This window comes from Xiphophorus couchianus, chromosome 20 (genome assembly GCF_001444195.1).
Source record: "Xiphophorus couchianus chromosome 20, X_couchianus-1.0, whole genome shotgun sequence".
NCBI lineage: Eukaryota > Metazoa > Chordata > Actinopteri > Cyprinodontiformes > Poeciliidae > Xiphophorus > Xiphophorus couchianus.
Genome location: NC_040247.1, coordinates 29,999,113 through 30,024,025, shown reverse-complemented (window position 1 = coordinate 30,024,025; position 24,913 = coordinate 29,999,113). Strand labels below are relative to the sequence as shown.

At 40.0% G+C, this 24,913-nt stretch overlaps 1 protein-coding gene across 1 annotated transcript in view; it reads left to right on the top strand.

Annotated features, from left to right (window-relative positions):
- The first annotated feature begins 13,826 nt into the window (after nucleotides 1–13,826).
- cdk18 (cyclin dependent kinase 18) overlaps nucleotides 13,827–24,913 on the top strand; it is a 38,688-nt gene continuing 27,601 nt past the window's right edge. Inside the window, exon 1 of the mRNA XM_028003163.1 lies at nucleotides 13,827–14,210. The gene's annotated coding sequence lies outside the window, so the exon portion shown is untranslated. The remainder of the gene's footprint in view (nucleotides 14,211–24,913) is intronic.

Sequence of the window (24,913 nt, the reverse complement as noted above, 5' to 3'; positions counted from 1 at the left end):
AACGAGGCACCAGGAGGTTCATTTCTGTGGACAGATCTATAGGTTGAACCATAGACATAATTTAATGAGTAGACCCCGCGTTGGCTGCTCTGGCGCAAGAAATGCGGCAGCCATCTTGGAGCGGTCGTCCCTCCTACTTGGCTAAACCAAAACGGCAGCAGAAGCCTCATCACTGCGGGACGTTTTTGCGCAGATCGACGGACTAATGACGTGAGATCTCGGGGATAACATTTCACAAGTAAGATGGACATACTATCGTTTATATTTTGTGAATGGTGGCAAATACTGTTATTTATATGTAATTCTTTCACTCTGTCAAAAGTTTTTGTTTTGAAGGTTTCATAAAGACACGATGTGAGGAAGAAGTGGGAAATGTCTGTATTGTGTTGGACACTAAATCTCTTTTCTCCCAGGTAAAAGTCAGTTTTCTCTTTGGTCAAAGGCCAAAAGGCATAAAAATGTATTTAGTTTTTTTTTTGTCCTAGATACATGTGGACTAAGCCTAAATTTAAAGAAAAATAGTCTGGAATTTCTGTTGCAACTAAGGAGCAGATTTTCCACACAAAGTCTTCTAATACATTTTAAAGCTACTAGCTAGAATTTCCTGTAACATCAAACTTGCGTTTCAAAGTATTTTTACACTAGTTGTGGAAATTGAACAACTTCTTAATCAATGTTTCTGAGTGTGTTGCTGTTTCAACAAAATAAAATCTACCTCACAAAAAATCAAGCTTCAAGCTCAGATTGCATCACATAAGGCAAATGGCTTCTTTAGAGTAAGTCTGTTTGTCCCGTTGTGTGTGTGTGTGTGTGTTTCTTTTTTTAGACCTACACAGTACCACTCCTGGTCCAAATACACATCCAAACAGATTTCTCTACAGACGTTGCTGTCAACGCTCCACAAAAGATAATTACTATTTGTGATTTTTTTTCCTTAGCTTTCTTCCTCTTGTTATGATCTGGTGACGGTATTGACGGCTCAGATTGCTCAACAACTTTAACATCAATCCATAAACGGCAGCGTCTGTTATTACTTCATAAACAGAGCACTGCAGGTTTTGCTAGCAGGCTTTCTTGTTGCTCTCTAACCCTTCCTTCTTTATAGGGTTTGGGTTTTTGTATAAGTATACAAAATTGTTATAAAACAAAGAATGAAAAAAGCACAACTTACAACTCAAATAGAGCTCAAATTATTCATCATATATGTAAACATTTTCCAGCTGCCCTGATCCTTTTATAATGCACATGGACTCATTGCGTGAAAAAACGCGAATATAAACTCTGTTTTTAAGTGCTTCAATTTTTCGTTATTACAATTTTTGAAAGTCTCATGTAATTTTATCCTCCATTAACCAGATATGTTTTTGTTGTCAGTATACACTTCCAAGTGATGAAAATACACAGCTGGATGGTCTTGTTAAATAAGTGCAAGCTGTAGTAGCAGGAAGAGTTTTTTGGCTTGTTTGTACAGTCGCTTCAGTCCTTAAGTTGTCTTGTAATTCCACCCGAGGAAGCTTTTAACCACTAAAGCTTTTCTGAGACTCCCAGAATGAAACTGGGCCTGGTCAAACACATGTAGAAGTTTCTGTAATGAGCCCGGCAGTCTGAGGGTTCCTGCTAACACGACTTGTCAAACCCTTCACCAACACACGGAGACGTTCGGCCTCAGACTGCGGCGTTCTGGTGTCTGATGGGTGTGTTGCCACGGTAATTACATGTGCTTCTTGTACTTTCTGACAGCCCCAGGAGAAAATTTCTATAATAAACTCAGTTTGGCTGCAGCTCTAATTAAGGAAGGGTTTCTGACTGAGAATGTGTTTCTGCTGCCTGACTGGCCTTCCTCACCTCCATGTTGGACCAGGACCCACTAGCTTGACTTGTTGCATGTTGGCTCACCAGCAAGATGTCTCTGGTTTCTTTTTTTGTTTTTATTTTTTTACCCAATGGAGATGACTGACCAGTCTTAGTTTGAAGTTCTCAAATGTGTTTTTATATTTTCATTTCTTCATAGACTCTAGCTGTTTAGCTTCATGCTGGTTTTTTTCTATTTCTCTTTTTAAAGGCTATGTTTCAAGAAGTCATTAGATGGCAATAAAACTGAGTGAGTTCAGGGTACAGAGAGAAACACGTTTGATTCCTCCGACTCTCTGGAGCTCGCTTTTATCGATCCATCCGTCTGTTTTTGGCTCATCTGTCTGACTGGAGTTCACCGAAGCCAGCAGTACTGTAAGCTCACAACTGCAGGTTGTTCTAATATATAAAATGCAATATATAATACATCACTTCATGTATCAAAACACAAGAGAACAACAGTAAATTTAAGTGTGTCTTGGAAAAGCAATCACACCAAGTCATTTGGGGGTATATCTACAGCTTTACATCAACTGCAGTTTTCATGTTTGAAGTCACATTAATGGGACTAGACTCACTTTAGATTGACTGATAAACTCTTTTGGTACCAGAACAAGGAAGGATGTCCTCCATAGCACTAACATCTTCTGCATCAAGCTAAATGCGCTGCGGTACTTCATCTGAAACGTCAAAATGAGCTCTCATTGCATGACGTACAATGTTCTTCACAAAGTACCTACTAAGATTTTCAAATGGCTAAAAACTCCTGAATGGAAATTCCGGAGTCGATGTCCATGGAGGACGGTGTCTGCAGAAAGGTCTGTTACTGTTTACATCCATGCTTAGGGGTTTGATGTACACTCAAGCATCATGATCTCCAGAGGTACCATAAAATACAACCAGCCTTCCTCATCAGCTTGTTGAGCCTTTACAAGTCTGGATGTCATCTGAATCCACAACCTCGATCCGGTTCGGTCTCTCCAGCTGCCTCGTCACCTGAGCTGTAGAGATAGACAGACAAAGAGAGAAAGAGGCTGTGGACTCTGTTCTGTTGGGCTGCCATCACTAGAGGGAGATGCTCACCTTATTCATGAACCAAACCTATTAAAGAATGTTTGAAGTTCACTGGTTCATGTCCAGACGTCCATCTATGCTCCACCTTCTGCTTGAAGTCTGATCTTCTTTATTTCAGTCTTCTTTTACATTGCTCTGCTGCGGTTTGCTCTCCTGCTTCTTTCTGTTCATCTCAGTTTCAATCATCAAATCTGACTTGAATGTCATTTCTTGTTTCTTTGTTGTTCTACTTCACATTTATCCACTGCGTTGTGCTCCACTATCACAACTTATCCCAGTAAAATGCACTGAGGTTTGTGGTTGTAGTGTGAAATAATGTGAAAACCCATACCAATACAAAATGATCTGATATGCTGCAGCCAGGATGTCGATACAATACTGATACAATACCAGTAAAACACTGAGAACGCTGATATGATACTGATACAGTACTGATACAATACCAATACTTGTTACTGTCTAAGTCTGATATATTATCATCAATCTTCTAACTTTTGGAGGGTTTTGTTGTCTTTAATTTGAATTATTTCATTTAAACCTAGACAGTTCATAGGTGCCTACAAAATACTTTTAAAAAAATTAACATGATAAACAGAAACAATGGATAAACAAAACAAATTAGTGGGAATATTTTTTTCCCCAAGTAAGGTGTAAAAAACTGTAATTTGAAAATAAATGAAATTAAATCTTTATGAAGCAGAGTAACTAGTATAGAAATAGAATAAAATTGCCAGCAGGAATCTGAAACTAAAGTATCACCTGTCAAGAAAATCCGAGCTCATCCCACTTCCCCATGCTGGAGATTTAAGTTTAACAGTAATAATAAATAAAGTTATCTTTAAAATGAATCATCTTTAAAGTGACATCAAGGCCCAACAGTAGACTTAAGTGTCAATGAAGTTAGTTTAACAGTAATAATAAATAAAGTTATCTTTAAAATGAATCACTCAAGTGACATCAAGGCCCAACAGTAGACTTAAGTGTCAATAAAATAAATCTGGTTGTGTGTGTTGTTTTTGTCTCATGCAAACTTTGCTTTAATTCTACTTTTTTCTATCTAATCATAAGAAATCATAGTCAGTCAGAGAGAGTCATTAAACAGGAAAAGCAGGTTTCCTGGAAAAAGAGGAAGTAAGTTTCCAGCCTGCAGATTTATAAAAATAGCTGAGACTATTTTAAAGCATGAAAGTTTTAAAAAATTAAATCTAAACATTTTGAGTAATTTGATAAGATTCAAAGTAAAATACTTATATTAATATTGATTTACTTGTAATAATACTTACACTTATATTTGTGAGAACACTTATAAGAAAAACAAGCAAATGTAACTTTGGTATCAAATAATTAGAATAATAGATTATTCTTGGTTTCTTTTCAGAAAACATCTGTAATAACTCACATTAAGATTATAATAAGAATAATTAATAAGTTATAGTTATAAAATTATAAATGAATGCTAAATCAGAGAAGCTAAAGAAAATAAATGTGATATAAATGTGATTTTGACATTGAACTTGAAATGGTGTAAAAGGTTATAAAACTGCAATTAAACATCACTGATATGTTGGAGGTAGATGGTAGGTGAAAGGTGACAGGAAGGGAAACAGGGGAACTAACAGGAGAGCAGAGATGATCAGCACCTTATTTGGACATAGGAGGTTGAGCAACCCTGAGACATTGGCACAGACATCATGACATGATGTCTCTTAAGACAGTGACGGATATGAGATCATCTGTCTAAGCAGACAGATAAACCCTATATAAGGTGGGTGCAAAAGAGGAACCTTTCGTTGGATCCTCCGGGCAGCTTCGAGCCAAGATCGAGATGGACAAAGAACTCTGCAGCTGAAGAAGAGCCGGGGCCACAGAGCCGGAGACTGTCCTGTGCATGCATGGGGACCAACCCGTCTGGCCCACAATCTGTGGCTTCGAATCGCACTTCTCTCATCGGCTGGGTTCTGACCCCAAAGACAAAGATGAAGACAAAGACAAGGAAGAAGAACTGGTGCCTTTTTTCCTGCCAGCACCAAGTCCTGTGTGACCTCACCATCCATGCGGAGAAGAAGCTCATCAGACCTACGGAGATCCTGGCCTTCATCGATCGGCGTCTTCCTCCTGCTGCAGCACCTTCTTCGTCGTCGTGCCAGGTCTGGGGTTCGAGGCGCCAGGCTCCGTCCGTCTCTCTCAAAGGTTCCCTTTTTTAGTTCTCAGTATCAGCAGTAGGGAAAGATAGACTAGATGACTGATTTTACTTATTTGATTATTTCTGCTACTGAATTAAGCTGTACTGACCCTTGCAAAAATGCCTTACTAATAAAATATTTAGCATAAAGAAAATCTAAAAGATGTTGTGGACATTCAGTTAATGAGTCACCTTAAAGTTCTTTGATGGTTGTAAAATAGCTGTGATGTTTGATTCTGGAGAGGAAGAGGTGGAAAATGTTTTTAGGTTGCTGGTAGCCCAAATGTAAAACAACATCCTTGGGACTCGCCCGAGTCACTAAAACCTACCTGGTTCAATAACAAATGCACGTTGTAAAATAGAGAACGAGCGACCGTTAACAGGTGTGCTCTGTGAAACTAGTTGGCTGTAGGCTGCTCAGTCTGGCTAATTCACAGGGGGAAGAAGGGTGGGACACCTGGATGTAGGCCGTCAGAAATCAGGCGAATCGTTTCTCGAAACCAGCTTAAACAGAGTTTGCTTCAGTTCTGGACAGGGTAAATCCCAGCAGATTTAGGAAACTCAATTAACCCGTTAGAAGGAGAGCTGGTAGCACATCTCCCCTCTCAGAAGAGGAAGTACGAGAGTGAGAGAGTAGAGACAGAAAGGAGGGGGGTGGTGTTGCGCAACAACACACCCTGGTATCGATACGATACAGATACCGACGTGATATTGATATTATTAACATTTTGGACCTACTGATTAAAGCATGTAGTGCTAGTTATCAAATTAGACAAAGAATAAGCACTGGCAGCACAAAGTCCATTCATTCACTCACTCCTGTCTAAAATCTAAAAACTGACCCAAGAAAAGCCTAAACTAAGGATTTAAAAAAAATTTTTAAATGTAGATACGTTACTTTGTAGAAAGATGACGTTTTTTTGCGCTACGTTCGTCTCCTATCTTTCACCCTTCCAAACGCAGATAAGCAGAGATCCAAAGGAGAGCTACAGAAAGTAATGTGCTGGTGCAGCTGTTGAGAAAGAGCAGAGGTCTCAGCAGGGCTTAGAGACAGGAGGAGGTGTGCTCACCTCGGCCCGTCATCTCTCACCGCCCTGCTCAGGCCGCAGGGGAAACTCCCCCATCTGTTTCCCACTCAGGCAAATCTCATCTGGTTGCATAAAACTATCTCTTGTCATCTCTCTAGAATTTCCAGTCATTATGTAATGCTGGGTATTTTCAGAAGAGCACAGTATTTAATGTGTTGGAAAGATTAATATGGGTTTGCTAATGACTGGAAGGTGATTAACAAAGCAAGATTAAATGCAGACATATGGTTATGTGACTGCATGGGTTTGCAGCTTGGTATCTTGAGTTTACATATATATATACGTATATTTATATATAGCTGGGTGCCCTAAGCACAAATGCCTTCTGATGTGCTTTTAGAATAAGACTCATAATTGTGCTGTTGTTTGATGCAACCCCCTAAAAACATCAAAATGGCCTGAGATCACTAAGACAAATCAGGCCTACTTCTCATAGGCCTGATTTTTTTTTTTTTTTTTTAATCTACAGAGGACACTGACCTACAGGATCATGACAGGTTTTGTTTTTTGGAAAAATAATCAATTGGAGCAGCTTATTTAAATCAGAAAATTCTCAAAGTAAATTATTTTGGAAGCAGGGCAGATTAACAGAAAGCCGAGCGTGGGATAATATCTCATGTCTTTGCTGCTTTTTGTGTTTTGATCATTTGTCTTGCTTTTCACGTGATCAAAGCAGTATGGCTGCTTACGTAGCGAATAAATTATGATGCTTTCTGCTGTTGTTTCTGTCTATAACAGTAAAATAATTTTGGTAATTCATCCAGCTGCTCTGAGCGCTGTTTTGGGGAAACAGCACCCTGCCGAGTAAAAGAAGAATGAGAGAGAGAGAGAGAGCCAGAGAGCCAGAGGGAGAGAGAGAGAGAACGTGAACCACTTGTGAACCTCGACCATCATCCCACTGCGTCTTCTTTTTCTCTATGCTGATGCCTTTCAGAGACTCGGGTCACCACAGAGGAGACTGAAGGTGATTCATCCTTTGCTTTGGCGGATTTCTTACTTTTGTATTGCTTTTATATATTAACATGCTTCACACATTTTTATTTAAACATGTTGTTATTATAATTAAGTACAATGATTTCCCATAGGCCTGATTTTGTTTGGCAGGATTCCTCAGGTTCAAGGACCAGTTCCAGGGTGAAAAATGTAATGTCCCAATAGTCAGGTTTTATTCTTATACTAGACAGTGACATCAATCTTTTACAATATTGTGTTAGTTCCAATTGTTACTTCCTGACCTAGTTAGATACATCTATGATACATTGCATGTAATCCTCAGTATGATATAATTGGTGGGTTTTCTAAGTAGATACTCCATGGATGTGGATCATTGTCAATACAAGTTGCCTGGACATTGACCTGAACGATATCTAAACCACTGAGTCACAGCGGATTTTTTGCCACATGTTTTTGTTCTCTTAAACTGCACTAAGAAAAGTTACATCTGGGTCCCTCTTTTCTACTTCCACAGGGTCAAGCATCCAACATCCCGATGTGAGTGAATTATCTGCATGGGGCGGTGTGGGATAAAGTGATGTCGTTATGGGATAAATGACACAACGTCTGTGGGAAGGCTTTTGTCGCTCCTTCTGCACACATGTTCAAACATCCTAAAACGTCTGTCTTAGTGATCTCAATGTGTGTAGTCTCACAATTTGCTGGTCTCCTAAGAGTTGTTTCCCTATGGCATCGTGCCTTCAAGTGAAACTAGGTCTGTACTCAGAATAAGCACTAAAAGAGTAGCTGACTGTATTTCACACAAAAACATCCACAGGTCACTGGCAAAAAAAGGATTTGTAAGCTACAGAAGAGACAAACACAATTTTTCTTATTTCCCTTCTCATTTTCCAAGTCTGTGTAAATAATTTGTCTTCCTATGTTTGATAAGTAAAATTTTTAATTGGTTCAACTTTTTGTTTATGTTCAGAAACGGCTCCGATTGTGTTTTCACCTCCATGTCTGTGTGAATACTTGCTAGAATGAATAGAAGAGAATAAAGGAGGGAGACAGCCCCTTGTTTGCTCATCAAATATGAAACAGCTTGTGTGCTGCCAGCAGCTCCCCATGATGGATTTTGATTTGCTTTACTGCTGTGTGCTTGCAACCCTGTGCGCGTGCATGTGTGTGTGTGTGGGGGGGGGGGGGGGGATGCGTGTGTCCGCAGATAAGAGAGAGAAAAGAAACTTGCTCTGTGCTGAAAGTCTGGGGCATTCTAATCACTCTGAGGAATGTTCCACATCTTAATTGTGTGGGACTTTCTCAATGTGTCTGTCTTCAGTAATATGTGATGAAATTAGTTAGTTTTACCTTGGTTTTATTATTACAATTTAATACTATGTGATATGTCCTGTGTTTTTAATTATTATTATTATCCAAAACACAAATATAAGTTAGCCTAGCCTGCCTGTCAGTACAAATACATTACTTTTTTAAAAATTGAATAGATATATTACAATTCTGATTTATATTTTTTACCTAAATGTGTTGCTGCAATTAAAAACATGAATTATTTAAAGGCTTTTTACACTTTTTCACTGGGGATAGTAATCTGTAGGTGTCAAAACTGCTGTATCATTCATTTCTGTTTTCATTTCACTACAGAAAAACTATTTACTTTGTTATGCTGTTCTAAATCTCAAACAAGAAAGGGAAATTGATCTTGTTTTGCATGCTCTCAACTTTAAGTCCATCTCAAAAACACAAAAAAGAAAAATCGGACAAAAGAATTGCATCTTGATATTTAATTGTAGGGGTTTCATGACAGAAGTTGTTCTGTGTTTGAAAGTGCGTGTACAGCAGCGTGTATATGAGCATGATCGACAACACTAATTCCTCCTGTCTCTCATTGGTTGTTTCTGACCGGGAATGGTGCATTGTGTAGGACCGCAGGCAGGACTCGAGAGGCAGAGGAGCTCAGTTGTTTTCACAGATTATTTGTCTCATATTATTCTGCCATTACACAGTGATGACAGTTTTACCAACTATGTCAAAACATTCTTTATAAAAGTTACATGGAGCAGCCATGAAGGGGAAGAAAAACCTTTGTGCTTTTTTTTTTTTACAAAGCAGTGTGTTGTCCTGTGTGTGTGTGTGTGTGTAGGTGTGTATGGATACACTTCAGCCCTACTGTCATGCTGTGTGACACAGAGACAGTGAAGTAACCTGGAAACATCACCCAGCATGCTGCTCTGACCCAGTGGCTCATGCTCACAAACACCCTGTACAAACAAGCAATTTACTTATTGTTTGGTTAACATTCATCAGGTGTTTAATTACTTAACTGGGACTGACTATTAAAGACAATTAGACCTGAAAAATTAAAAAAAGTTCAAATTAAACATTACACCGAATGTGGCATTAACATGGCACTTTGATGAATCAGTTACAACTCAACGATTTTTCCAGATGTTCACACCTCAAATTAAAATCTCTTTTCAGTAATAAAATCTCTGGATCATCTGCAGTTCTGCTGGTGCTTCTTTAAAACAACCTTAATGCTTTCAGTCTCTTGGGTTTTGCTATTGATGTTTGTCCATATTTCTTGGCTATGTACATGCAGCCTAGAAGACAATCTGAGGAGGAAGAGAAGCTGAAGGAAACTGAAGTGTTTGATGAAAAAATAGCTCTGTATCAGTGAAGAGTATGGGAATGGTTTTATCTCACAAATTAGCTGCAACAATCATATAAAGTATTAAAAAATGCATTACTGCAAATAGAAGCCTTTGCATCCATAAAGCTGCCTTTTGTTTGCTCATCAGAAATACCTAGATGCATTCAAATGGCTAAATTAATACAAATGAAAGTGATCCAAAACAACTGAGTCAGTTTGGTTTTCAATGATAAACGTTACAGTTGGGACTGAATAGGTCAACAGTAGCTCTGTCTCCATTGAACAAATAGATGGACATTTTGTCACTTTTAAAAATAAATCATCTTAATGAAAACGTTCCAATTAATGAATCAAATGTTTTGGTGCCAGAATGAAGTAGGGATGTTTTTGGTCACATCAATACTGGTCTATTTTGCAAATCTGCAATGGAAAACACTTTGTTGCAAATCAAACGAGTCACGTGATCAACAACCGGTTGCTGCCACTGGCGTAAACCACAAAGAAGTTGACAGGAAGTAGCCGGAGGATCATGGCACTGCTGGTCTTTTAATGAATTATCGCGTGAACAAATGTAGTCACTTGTGATTTTAATGAGGTTTCTTATTTAATGGAATTCAAGGCAATCGCAAAAATGTTTTTTCGACATTAGCAGAACATTTTAAAAGCTTTGCTCGCATGGAAAGCCAGCTACGTTTTGTTGGGTAAAGAGTTTGGAGGTTTTAAGGTTTTACTTTAGGTCCTACAATCGCCTTGAACTAGACCTGTTTGTCTCAACATTTCTTCTTTTTGTCCATAAAAAACAAACCTAAACCACCAGCCTGGCAGCTCTTATGAGGTGTTTATGTTTCTAAACATGCTGTTGTTATGGATTAAAATCTCTAGCTTTGTTTTGGGCATCAATCCAGAAACGGTCTGGTGCAACTTGAGCCTTATTGCTGCCGTTTGTTGTTGTGTTTAACTCACTGTAATATACAAAATAAGACGCCAACTTATGACAAAGCTAACGTGCAAGTCAAACTTTTGCACTCTTCAGAGTTTAATCCTAAATGTTATATAAGAAACTCCTGCTGTTGACTGTGTCTGGCAAAGGCAGAAAAAACAAACCTGAAGAGACGTTTTTATTGCCAAACAGATGCGCAGAATTAATTGCTGATGTTTTAGGCTGTAAAATATTTCCAATTATATATCTATCAGCCAGGCAGTGTCTGACAGTTGATCTAATTAACATTTTAATCGCTGGCTTTATTCACAAAATATTTAGCAACCTCAATTTTCAACTTTCAATGGGAGTTTCAGTCATGACTGAAGTATGAGTCACTGATTTTAAAACGCTCTTAGTGGTATTTAAAACTGATAATGCTCTTAGCTCAAGCAGTTAACCAGATTCAATTATTAGTGCCGGTGATTTTGAACCATAATAAATGAAACACTAAGCAAAATTTTGATGTGTAGTGACGACACCTCGCAAAATGTAATGTTTCAATTGTTGATTTTTGTGTCTTTATGACGTAAATCACTTTGAACTGAACTTCTTGTTGCTGTTGTTTCAGTAGTGCAGTGAGGGTGTCTAAGGTGACTGTAGTATAAAGACACCTGTGTCTGAAAAGTCCATTTACTGGTTAATCTGTGTTTAACACGTTAAGCAAGAGACAGTGGCATAGCAGCTTCTTCAAACACAAAGTGACAGCAGAGAACCAGTTCTCTTCCAGCAGAACCAATGTTCTGTTGTGCTTATCTGTCTCCTGTTCTCTCCACCTCCTGAAATGCCTCAGTAGGAATACTCCCTATGGGGGAACAGAAACAAGTGGGGGTCGGTTCACTCGGTTGATGACAGATGCTGCATCTAAAATGGAAGTTTCAAAAGAAAGTAAAGTGAACCAACTAGCAGAGAACACAGATTCGGACATTTCCAACCCTGCGTTCTGTCTGTTCCAGGCAATAAGCAGCTGCTTGCTTTTGTAATTATTGCACTGTTGAATTCAATTTGTGCTAATGGGATAACCTACAGCAGCCACATTATCTAGCCAGGTGTAAACACAACACTGATGGAGTCATGCTCCATGGCTCATTAAGGGAAGGCAAATATACACTCTGCAACCTCACGCAAACTTTGAGTTCCTGTCTTTATTAGGACCATTGTATTGACTTTATTTCCCCCGCAGTAACCCATCAGTTTGAACCCTAAGGTCATGGAGTCCTATAATTGTCAACAATCGATTTTTTTGTTTTTGTCATTATTACTGTCAGCTGTTATTTTAGTGCAAGACAAACGATAATTTAAGAAAAACAAGTAGGGTCCTTGGGGACTGACCACGAGCAAACAGGTCATAAAAAGTGCAGTCTGTCATCTTTACAGCTTTTACTTGATTATGATGGTTATTGGTGTCAGGGACCAAGCAGTCCAGCATGGAGGACACAGGTGTTTAATTCAAAAAGTGGATTTTTACTTACTCCCAAAAGAATGAAAAATAAGTAGCAAAACAAACACTTAAACAGCCAACCCAATAAAAGAGGTTAAGTTAATAAACTAGACTCAAAAAACGAACAAAACCTCAAGCAGACATAAAACAAACTGACCTGTTGGAATGACGCACAAAGAAACTTAAATACTGGTTTAGCTAAACTTTGTGGACACACAAGGGGAAGACAACACGGTCGTGTGATGGAAAAATAAATTAATAAATGAACAATATATTGGATAATCAGTAGCCTGGCCATTGCCTCCCTGGGCTGTTCTGCTCCATTCAGATCTGTCTCACAGCTGAGGCTGGGAATCCAACCAGTGAACAGAAGGAGAAGTTGTGAACGATGACATTGATTTTCTTTGCTGTTTTAGAGTTGTGGTCTGCAAGTAGTTTTAACAATGGCATCAGAGGAAGTGAACGACGCCGTTCGGTCCGTGTCGGCCACATAGTGAATTAACGTCAACAGCCGCTTCGTTCGGACCGGCTCTGCTCTCTTCACAGTGGAGGGTGGTTGTTTACAGCGCAGGCAAGTTGCTGTAATCTTCGTAGCGTCAAACTGGCACTACGTCATACAAATGTCTTAAGTAAACATTAGATCTGGCGTTTGTAAAATTTTATACTCTGGACGAAGCAAAGTGTAGAACAAGGAGCTGGCTCAAACCAGGCTGGATAATTAGTAATATATTTAGAGAAGTGATGACAAAGTAAACTAAAGTGAAACAAATTTGTGGTGAGGTGTGGATATTACCCCGTGTGGCATGCCATCAGGGTCTAAGGAAGATCTCTAACCAGAAATGTACTGGCTCCTTTAAATGTGCCAGTACATTTAAAGTCAATAATGACTGGAGTTATTACTGACAGTATTAATACTGGCAACTGCTGTATTAACACCACAGTCCAGCTGGGACAACTGATCCCAAGAGACGAACTGTCGACCAGCAGGAGGAGCTCTATGAGAATGTTTTTCACCACAGCTAATCTTAACCATTACTAGTCCAGACCTAATCCCAACCTGAACCTTCCTATGCTATATTCAGCCCTAAACATGTAGCTCCGTCACATTCATATGGGTTTGGTCCCCAAAAGCTCAGCAGTCATCGATGGGGATGATTATACCAGAAAAGGTCCTAGAGAGGCAACAAGTGCTGCTCATTCACTCACCCACACAAACACCCACACACCTCACCCCCACGGATATCTGCAGTTATGTGCACCCACAGGCTTCACACACACACACACGCCCCCACACCCGCACACACACACACACACACACACACACACACACACACACACATTGCATCCATTCTAAACCTGACAGAGATGTACACACCAACAGACACTCATCTGGCTCTGCATTAAGACTTTAACAAACACTCCGTCTCACCCTCAGACATACACACATGCTTTCATAGACGTCTCCTGTTCATGTGACGGCCCTGTCAACACTGGGGGCTGGTGAGGGGGGGAGGCGGTGGCTTACAGAATTGCTGCAAGCGGATTGGCCGTCACCATACCAACGGGGGCGGGGCGGAGTCGGGAGGCTGGGTAGGAGGAGCCATGGGCTGATTTTAAAGCTCTCCAGAGGAGCAGTTTCTGCTCCGCTGAGTCCTCTCCTCTGTGATTCTGCGCCTTTATTTAGTCTTTCCTGTTATCTGGCCGGCGAGCTGACACTCGGCGCTCTGAGAGGAGGACAAACGGACGCACGGACGGAGGAAGGGAGGGCAGGCGGAAAGGGTGAACTGTCAGACAGAGTTGTTTGTTTCCCTCCTCCCTACGGCTACCTGCCCATCACTGCTACCCAGCCGCCTGCGTCTCCTGGATCTATCTCCGCTGTGGGTGACAGCCCGGAAGACGAGGGGAAACCTGTTCTCCTCTGCTCCCCGGGGAGCCTTCAAGTCATCCCTCCATCCTTCTGGCTGGCTGTAGAGGACCTCTGCTCTCCTGTAAGTAACCAGCTTCGGCCACGGGTCAAGGTTTTGACCAAAACAAGCCTAAAAGCTGGGGGTCACAGGGGTCGCCTGGCAGAGACGGCATGTTGCGTCTCGGCGGGACGGAGGTCATTCTAATTAGATTCCTCATTAGCAGGGGGAATTCATCACTGCATCGGTAATTTTTTTTTTTTTTACTTCAGCTTCTGCTTTGATTCTTCCTGTCGAGGTTAGAGTCATGTAGGAGCAGGTCTTTTTCAAAACACGAGGGGGGCTGGGTCTGTCTTTAACGCTAAAAACAAGGTCACTGTTGGTTGCACAGTAAGGGCAGCCCTTACATAATGGCCAGTGAGTGCAACAGGTACTGATAAGACGACGGATGAGGCAGCTTTCAGGAATCCGTCTGCACAGAAAGTGTTGCTTCTCCGTGGAGGAAATGTCAGTTTCACTCATTTTCACTCAAATCTCCTGAAGAGGTAAACCAGGAGCTCACTCTGATTCACAGAAATCCATTTGCACACACAGCACTGTTTACCCAGGAGGGCCTGTGGGTGTAATTGGGTATCTAATGTGTGTACGGGTGTGCCGGCGTGTGGGCGTGGGTGTGTGTGTGTGTGTGTGCACGCACAAGCCTCTGCTTCCCTTTTCCATGATTCTGTCATGTACTGTTGAATCACACACAGTTTACTCTGCTGCCTGGCTGAAGTGCCATCACAAACTGTCTGAGAGCGAGAGAGAGAGAAATGACACCTTTGGTGAGCGTGCTGCATGCTGTAGAGAAAGTTTCAGTTATTTGTGTTTTTACCAACCACATTTAGTTGAAAACAGCAACAACATCGATACATCGACCCTCAATGTACAGGTAGAAGGGAATACATGTGTTGCGAATAAAACAGAACGCCAGTGGTGCCTCGTTTCTGTTACATCACCCAGGTGCAACTCAGAGCTTCGAGCCAGGGTTAATAACATCAGAGGCACTGACTGCCGTAGGCTGTTATTTACTCTACAACTTACAGTTCTGATTACCAAAGCAAACACTGAAACAGGAGCGAATGCAGCACAGGACTGCTGCAAGTAACAGCGGTAATTTCAGTGAGTTGAGGGGAGAGGGTTGTTGAGGCAATAATGGGATGCTGAACGTGGGGTTTGGCGAGTTCTTTTCCCACATTTTGTGCGTGGTTGTGAAGTGTCAGGAAGCTGATAAAACGTTTCATATTCAGCTTACCTTTTGTAGTCCTGAATAGAATCCAGTGCAACCAATGGTCTTAGGAAGTCACCGACTTAGTAATTTAGTCTAAGCACAAATCCAGCTGGCTGAAGGTCTCAGAGGTTTGTCAGAGATCATTAGCAAACGTATGAGCATCATGTGAACGCTGAACACACCAGAGAGGTCAGGTCAGGTCAAGAGGTTGAGAGGTTTGACTACTAGCTCAAAGAATTATGTACCGTAATAAAAATGTATGTGTTTTTACATCGAGGAGGTCTGAAATTGAGTAGCGATAAGCTATTTTTCCATTCAAATGTCATGCGAAAATTTGAACAAACATTTAAAATGTCCCAAAACAAAAAAAGGAAACGAAAATGTATTTAGCAAGCTGAATATTTCTTTAACCAAATAAATATTTAACTCCAAGCCAAATATTTAGTTAGTAGGCTAACTATTTAGCTTCAACCTGAATATTTAGCTAGCTAGCTTTATATTTAGCTTCAAACTAAATAATGAGGTAGCTAACTTTATATTTAGCTTCAAACTTAATATTTTGTTAGCTAACTTTATATTTAGCTACAAATGTAAAGTTAGCTAATATTTAGTTACCTAGCTTTATATAGCTTCAAACTAAAAATTTAGTTAGCTAGCTTTATATCTAAATAATTAGTTAGCTAGCTTTATATTTAGCTTCAACCTGAATATTTAGCTAGCTAGCTTTATATTTAGCTTCGAACTTAATATTTTGTTAGCTAACTTTATATTTAGCTACAAATGTAAAGTTAGCTAATATTTAGTTACCTAGCTTTATATAGCTTCAAACTAAAAATTTAGTTAGCTAGCTTTATATCTAAATAATTAGTTAGCTAGCTTTATATTTATCTCCAAACTAAATATAAAGCTAGCTAAATAATTAGCTGCATGCTAAATATTTAACTGATATGCAAATTCAGATGCATTTTTGAGTAGACTACCAAAATAAAAGCTTATTACCACTATAAAGTCAAAGCTAGCAATAATAATATAGTCAAAATATGACTGAAATATGAATCCCCATTTCCTTCGTTTATGACAAACTAAATAAATATAATGATCACCCCATAGATGCCAGCTTGTGCAGTGATGCTGGGTTCTGTATTTTAAGCTAAGTCGGTTTGACTCACTTTTCTAGTGCGATTTTCCAAACTCATCCTTTGCTGACCGCTGTCTCCGATAAAACGATACATTATGTTTGTAACCAAACATTACGTTTGCCGAGCATACACTTTCAGTGCTAATTCTGTTGCTGTTTTTACCTTGCGTTGCCAGCGTCTGGGTGGTGCTAAAATTCACACTCTCACAAGTTTAGCAACAAGCAGCTTTAAAAAGGGTGTGAAAGCTGAATGGGAGGCACATGCTGTGTTGACACTATATTTAGAAGTGGAATTATTTTTTTGAGTTTTTGGAGCAATAAGTAAGTTATGAACTTGACTTTTGTTTTAGTAATCTTTACATTTTAAAATATTAAAATAAATATATACAAAAACATTTGTTTGCTGTTGTTGTGCGTGCTTACACATTACTTTTTAGACATTTAAAACTCGGTCTAGTCTCAGGTTATAGAACAAAAGCACAGGATGTGTGTGTCTGAAGTACAGCAGGGCAGCACATAACAGGACTCAGATGACGACAGTTTTTGCTGTCATTTAGATCTGGTTTTACCTTTCATTTGCTGCAGCTGAAGCATGACAATAGTGTTTATATAAGCAGCTTATTGTCATGTGTGTGAATCATCTCACAGCCCCAGGCCCACTCCATCATGGTAATGTGAAGATCCACCTGATTGAGCTCTACGGTGGCCCTGGCTCTGCCACTGAACGCCACGTTAGAGGTGGACAAACAGAAAGCATTTGGTCAAAGTCCCTACATGGAAGGCTGCTGGTGTTTCACACGTCTCAACGCTGCTGTGAAGAAAGATGCTGAAAGTGGATCTGCAGTGAGATTCCTCAGACCTCCATACCACAAAGGCCAACTTCTGGTCTTCTGCTGCACGGTATGTGCTGACAGTGTTTGCCAAAACATATTTGAAAAATAGCTTAATATCCGTCAGATTAGATCAAACTGATCAGATCATTCTGTGATCATACATTTTCAAGCCGTCCTGCAGATTCTCAAGGAAACGTAGGTCCTGACTTTGACTAGACCGCTCTAACACATGTTTATGAGTTGTGCAGTTGTATCTCTGACTCAATGTTTTGGGTCTTTGTGATGGAAGATGACTACAACTACAGGAATAACTCCCATAACACTGGGTCACCCTGATGTTTACTAAGTAGAAACACAAAATTCTTGTTTTGTTTTTATTTTATTTTATTAGCATGCTTGGTAAAACTTACAGATTTGGTGAAATCTAGTGTATGAAATTAAAAATTTTATTATTCTGTTGAACTTTTATTTTTTTTATAATTGTGTAATTGCAGAAAAGAATACACACGTATGGCCATTTCATTTCCGAAAGCTGTGTAAACACCACCTGTGGGTTTGTCTAGACCATACCACTGTCTGGAAACCGGCGAAAATCATTTGGGGAAAAGGTACATATTTGGACAAGACACATTGAGTCAGCTGTAGTTCTTATGTCAGAACACTCGATGGCGCTGTGATTTTAAGGTGTCATAGAAATGGACGTGCGTTTTGACCGTTGACCTCCACCTCATCCTGCCATGTGTGTTCGGGAAAAGTTTCGACTCTTGGTTACGAACATTGCTGGAGACTCTAATCTCCGGTGGAGTGTAAACAAGCTGCCGGATCGCGGCAAAAATGTTCCGGTTTCACTGAAAACCAGATCTGTGCAAACGAGGCCTAAGACGTACGTATGCCGACAGATTCAAAATGGTGAAACGCACAGCACAGACATCGATGATTAAAAGCCCAAAACACATAAACACACCTACAAAAAAAGCAACAAACTAAACAACGTGCAACCGAAAAATGCTGCAATTGTTGGACATCGAAGCAACAACAGCAAGTATAAAACTCTGCAAACTTGCTCTAAGAAACAGAAGTGCTCCAGACCACTAGGGGGAGTCAACCACTAAATCCTTTTGGACCAGACCTTGAGTAAAGACGGTTTAATGGGATGTCCAAAAGAAAGAAAAAGGTCACGTTTCATTCAAAGATTCGAAGATGTAATCTTTTATAATATCACGCGTCTGCATAATCATATCAGTAATTTTACCTACTTTCTTTGATTGCAGTATTTTTCGTTTGCTTTTTTTTTTTTTTGCTTCTATCTTCTAGGACTACACCATCTTTTTCTGCTGCATTTGATTTTCATGTTTGCATGTTTGGAGTTTGCATCATTCATGTGATTGCAGGGCGTTTCTCTGTTTGCTGGTTGGACGCCGTGAAGAAGTACTCTTAACTACCTCCATTAAAATCGAATGTTCCTCAGCCCACTGCAAAGTCGATTTTTCCAAAAACTGGCATCAAGAATGCTCAAAAAGCCTTTCCTCATGTTTCTTTCTGTGTATTTTTTTTCTCACCATTTTAATAGAACGTGTTCATAGCAGATTATTTTTACCCTCTTGAATTTACTAAACAAACAAGCTGCCTTTGCCTTTGGTTTGCAGTATTTCTGCAGCCTCCTTCAAGCAGTCGTTACATATCAGAACAGTGTGGGACCAAAGTCTATACGATTTTGATCAGAGACACAGCTTGCTAATTCAAAACATGAAGAACATCAAAACTAAAACCCACACGACGAGCATAATGACATGGGCGGCCTCAGCGTCACACTGGGTGCACGGACGCGTGTCGTCAGCATCATACACCCTTGGCTGAATTTATTCTAAAAATAAAATACATAAAAACAAATGTTGCAGAGGATATCCTTCACTCAGTCGCTTCATGCTTCAAAGGATGCCTGCAGGTGGGCGGCAGGCGCGTTCACAGCCCAGCAGCCTTGCTAATGTCTCCTCTGGAATTATTCATCCTACCTCAGGCAGTAGCTCGTTTCAGAAAAAAACTGTAAATACTGCTGTTTTATTATTATTATTATTATTATTATTTATTATTAGGGAACGTTGGACAAAAGCAAAACCAACAGGCAACACTAAGCACTGAGGGGCTGTTTGACGAGCGGCTGGGCGCCCTCTGATTGCCTCCAGCGTGTTCACTGTGGAGCTCAGCAGTCGTTTTAGGTGCTTTTCATAAGTGCTTCTAAAAAGCACAAGTTGTTTTTCCAGCTCTCAGCTGTTGCTTGTTGCCTGCGTGATGTGGTGGACATAACTTCACAGGTGTTCTGACTAAAACCAGGAAGACAAAGCGCATCACCCCAGATCCAAAGTCCTTCAACTGAGAGAATAGACTTTAAAATAATGTTAGTTTGTAAATCACTGAACAGCTTAGCACCAGACTATATGAAAGCTAAGCTGTTGTTGTAGCAACTTTCCAGACCTCTCAGATCTTCTGGAACCTGGAGAAGCAGCATTCAGCTTCTATTCACCACAAATCTGGAACAAACTTCCAGAAAACTGCAGAACAGCTGAAACTCTGAGTTCCTTTAAATCGAGACTAAGACCCACATGTCTAGAGTTGCTTTTGAACCACAATAAATAAAACATTGATCAACATATTTGATGATGGTCAATGTTTTGATGTGTTTTGATGATTTTGGTGATGAAATATAATATATAATGCAATATACTGGTTTTCTCAATTGACTGTATTTAGTTTTTTCATGATGCTTGTATTTTTTTTTTTTTTTTTTTAATTATGTAAAGCACTTTGAACTGCCTTGTTGCGGAAAAGTGCTACACAAATAAACTTTAACTGATTGATGTAAGTAGTGAGCTGTAAACTCTAAAATAAATCTGTCTGAACCTTTTTGCCTTGTGGGGAAAAAATAGTCAAATTAGAATAACTTATTTTTATTTTTTCTTTCATTTACAAAATGTGAAAGTAAATTCATTTTTATTTTTATTTTACTTAAGATAAACTAAACATACATGGTCAGATTGCTTAAGAAATTAGATTTCTTCCACCTCACAGAGCACCGCTCCCCAGCTCAACTCCTTCAGACTAGCCAGCATCAATTAGCAAACACTGTGTGGTGTTTGATGCACATCAGCTGAGCTTGTTATAGGAGCTACTTCTGAGTCTAATGCTGCTAAGAATGATGTTAAAGGCATAATGGAGAAGTGCTGGAAGAAGCAGACGCTTCTTAAAGAGACAGACACCCAGTTTCTAGGCATCAAATGACCATGTCAAATTTCTTTTTAGTCATATTTCATATATACAGCCTTTTTATAACAGCTGAAGGTAGCATAGTTGCTTGACTGAGCTGTAAAATGGCACGATGTGTCCTGAAAACACCATACTGCTGCTTCAAGTGTCACACAGAAACATAAACGTTCATATGCCACAGAACAGGCCGGTCTTATGTTGACCTGCGTACTGATGTCATGCATCATGATCTGTGAACAGAGTATGCCCACTGTTCACTTCAGTGATGAGTGGGGAGGGCAAGTGTTTGTGTGAATACACAATACACAAAAAGATTTATTGTTGTAATTGTGTTTCTACAAGTAAAGAAAAAAAGAAAGTAGCAGGTCATGGTTTGAGTGTCCAGCAGACGAACAGGACTGCCATGGCTAGGCATTCAGCTGAAAAAACCCAAAAAAAACACAGAGCTGGACTTGTTGTCTGGCGAAGCGTGACTCTGAAACCCAGCAAACAAAAGGTCATCTTTATTACCACTCATTACAACAGCCTGAGGACAGAAAGCATGGCGACATGTGACATCAGGCTTTCCAGCTACATGTATTGTGTAACATGTCACAGAAATGTTAAGCAAGGGAGTGCTCGACTCCTGATCAGCCAGGAGTCGAGCACAAACCGAGAAACGGTTCCTCTCTGCTCAGCTTTTACTTTTCTCTGCACAGCGACCTGTCTGCCGCGATTGATTGTAGCTAAGAGGAAAATCCTTAGGGTTGCTGCAATCGCTAAGCCAATTCCACTTGTCACTGATAGGCCTCAGGCCAATCCTCACTGTAGAAATCTGGCTTTTTTTGTTGTTAAACCCCTAAATAACAGATATTTGCTAACATGGATGGAGGCTCCCTGTGCCTTAAAATGGATTTGATTCAACTTTAAACTCCTCTTTCACCGAAAATGATTTGTAGATGCTTCTTTAATAGTGTAATTTGTTTAAGCAGCATTAGCATTAGCATTATTAGCATCCACCACAGCTGGGGGTTTTTTTGCTTGTTTTTTTTGCCCAAGCATTGAGCTACCGAGTTTAGTGGAAATGCTAGCGGATGGTGGGAACTTTTACAACCCAAACAGTAGAGTCTCATTCACCGATTCCAAAGCAGCACACACACACGCACACACCCACACACACACACACACCATTCCTGTTACGCAGATAAACACAGAGTTTATAACCTGTGGATGCCGGCTGCTCATGGAGACCCCATGATGTTTGCTTACATTAGTGTTAATCCGGGGGGTGGGAAAGATGAATTGAAATTGTTACAAAATCATAAAATAAAACGCAACCATAGAAAACGCTTTTATTTAATTTTAAATTTTTTTAGTTGTTTTAGAATATGTAATAATTTGTACAGTAGTGTTCAGAAAAAAGGAAATTAAAATTACACTTACATATACACAAATACATACATAGATACATATTTCAAGTCTTTATACATATTCAAAGGGTGAATATGTACAAAGCTCCTGCTGTCTGATGCAGCAGCATTTCCAGCTGCTTCGTCGTCTTCTCACAGTTGGCAAACTAAGAAGTTTTCCAACAAAATGGTGTAGAAAACTTAAAACTGACTCAAACACAAAGGAGTCAATGGAGATGATGACATGCAAAAAGTCCAAATTTGACTTGAAACAAAACAAAAAGCAACAACCATAATGTTGATGCAGTAGAACCGTACCTGTAAGAATTGGTGTAAATCTAAGTTGGTCATCAGACATTATGAATCTATAAACAGTTTATTAAACTAGCACAACCTGATTTTGACAACCTCGAACAAAATGGAAATAAGCATTTAGCCAAATCACCATAGATACAAATGGAGACGTGTAAAATATACAAGATTAAGTTACATGTGGAGAAACAGTAAGCATGATCACCGACCCCAGAGGTTGGGGCCAAAAACGAACCCAAACAACGGCAGTGTTTAACAGCTGGGGCATTTTTATTTTAACTTAATTTATGTAAAGACTTTTCTGTCAGTGTTAGGATGCGATTACCAGACAGCAGAATGAAACACACTGGCAAGAAATCCACCAGGTGCTTTTACAAAGATCAGCAGGTCTCCCTTGGAAAAATAGATTCCTGATCTCCGTGATGAAATAAATGTTAAATAAAATATAACTGATCGCTCTACCAGCTGGTATGCAGCTGCAATAAGCACATATACAGGAATAGTAACAAGAAAACACAGCTCTAATGTTTGACGCATCAGGACACAGTTAAATGGACAGATCTTTGCGAGGTTCTAAATGAATGCTAACCAAGTGCACAAATCCAGATTCCAAACTGTCATTATTTATTAAACACGGCAAAGGCAAAATGAAAAAGCTGTGCATCAAACACCTGGAATCACCACAGCTGAGATGATTTAATCAGGATGCCTTGTGAATGCCTCTCTGTGGAGGTTTTCCAGGCACTTCTCGCCAGGAGGACGACTCAGTGGAGACAGAAACACCTTCTGTCCTGGGAACACACTGAGCTGACTGCCACTGGGGAGAAAAATCACCTGCTTTCCTTCCTTGAACAGCAACCCGATCTTTTATTTGTGGCAGACAATTGATGGATGGGAAACGTCATTCTATTCCCTGTAGAAGCACATTAACAACAGCAATTATATTCTTGAACCTTGGCGTCTGTTGTTGGCTCAGGTGGGAGGGGCTTCTCCTAACCTGGTAAAAACCAGTTGATGTTCTACGCTTCACTTTGTCCACAGGGTCTGGACTCTCAGATATTCAGACATGATCCCTTCCTGGAGGCGTGGACTGTGTTGAAGTTTTCAATTTTATCCAATGTTTGCCTGTGACACATGTAATGCACCAGTTTGACACTTTGGAAATTACCGGAAATTACCTACAGTGGAGACAACCATCCTCCACTGTGAAGGGAGAAGAGCCGATCTGAACGAGGCGGCCGTTCATGTTCATTTAATATTTGGAAGTGTGACCAACATGGACTGAATGACTTCCTTCACTTCCTCTGCTGCCATTGCTAAAACTACAGACTGATTACAATTCTAAAATACCAGAAAATCAATTTCATCATTCACAACTTCTGTTTGCTGATTGGCCCCTGTAGAAAATCTACCAGAGGAATCCCAGACGGGGCAATGAAGGGAGATGAGAATCAAACAACTGCGTAGGACGGCAATGGTCAGGCTAGGTTTGTCGGTCACTGGTTCGTTCACTGCACCATTTTAAATGAGGCTGCAGATTTATTTATTTATTTATTTATTTTAACAATATCACCTTGCAGAAACAATGTTGTTCAAATTAGAAGGACCTTTTTTCATGAAGCTTGTACGATCTTCCAGGTCATGGACGGTTTCTCTCCAGGTGTTCCAGATTCTTCCTGAAGTCCCAAAATATGCAGAATATGTTCAGAAGTCTCTCGATCTTGCTATTAGCTAGGATAGAGTGAATGGTTGTTTGTCCAGTGATTGACTGGTGACCTGCCTCCCTCTCTCCCTGACAGCTGGATTGGTCACCGGTCCTCCATGAACCTGCTGGGGTTAAGTGTGTAAAAGTGATGAATAGATGTATAGGAAGTAGTCAAGGAAACCCAGCATGGTAAACATCAGTATGCAATGCTTTGACCCAAATACATTTGCTTCCTAATCGCGACCCGTCTCCAAACATGACAGGACATAAATCATATTGCTGCTACTTTGGCTGATGACACTCATAATACTGAAAGACTTCCTTTGTGCCTATACTGTTCTAAGGACAGCTTCTATATCTGTGGATGTTATGAGCTGCAGCTTCTAGAAACTGAAGCCGAGTCAGTGACGCAAGATAAGCTCTTATCAGCATCTCTCCAGATTGGATTAAGTCTTCTGCAAACAATGCAGCTGTTGTGAGGTAAAACCAAAATTTTATTTTATTTCTTTTTTTGGTTTGTTTTTATCATGCAGTGATTCGCAGAAGTTACATTTTTTCGCATCTTTTCGTTTCACAGCCACAAACTTCAATTTATTTTATTCGGAATGTCTGTGATAGATCAGTAGAAAGGGGTGTGTGTGTGTGTGTGTGTGTGTGTGTGGGGGTGGGTGGGTGTGTGTGTGTGTGTGGGGGGGTGGGGCTGTGCGCGGGGGGTTGTGCATGTGTGTGTGATTGTGAGGTGGAAGGAAAGTATGTATCGTATGTCAGGCAGTGGTCAGTTGTTGGCTTTAAAAGGAAAATCCAGAAACCGGTTCTTCATCCAGACATCTTTCAATTCAGTTCAGTTCAGTTTAGTTCACTTCATGTCGGATCATTTCAG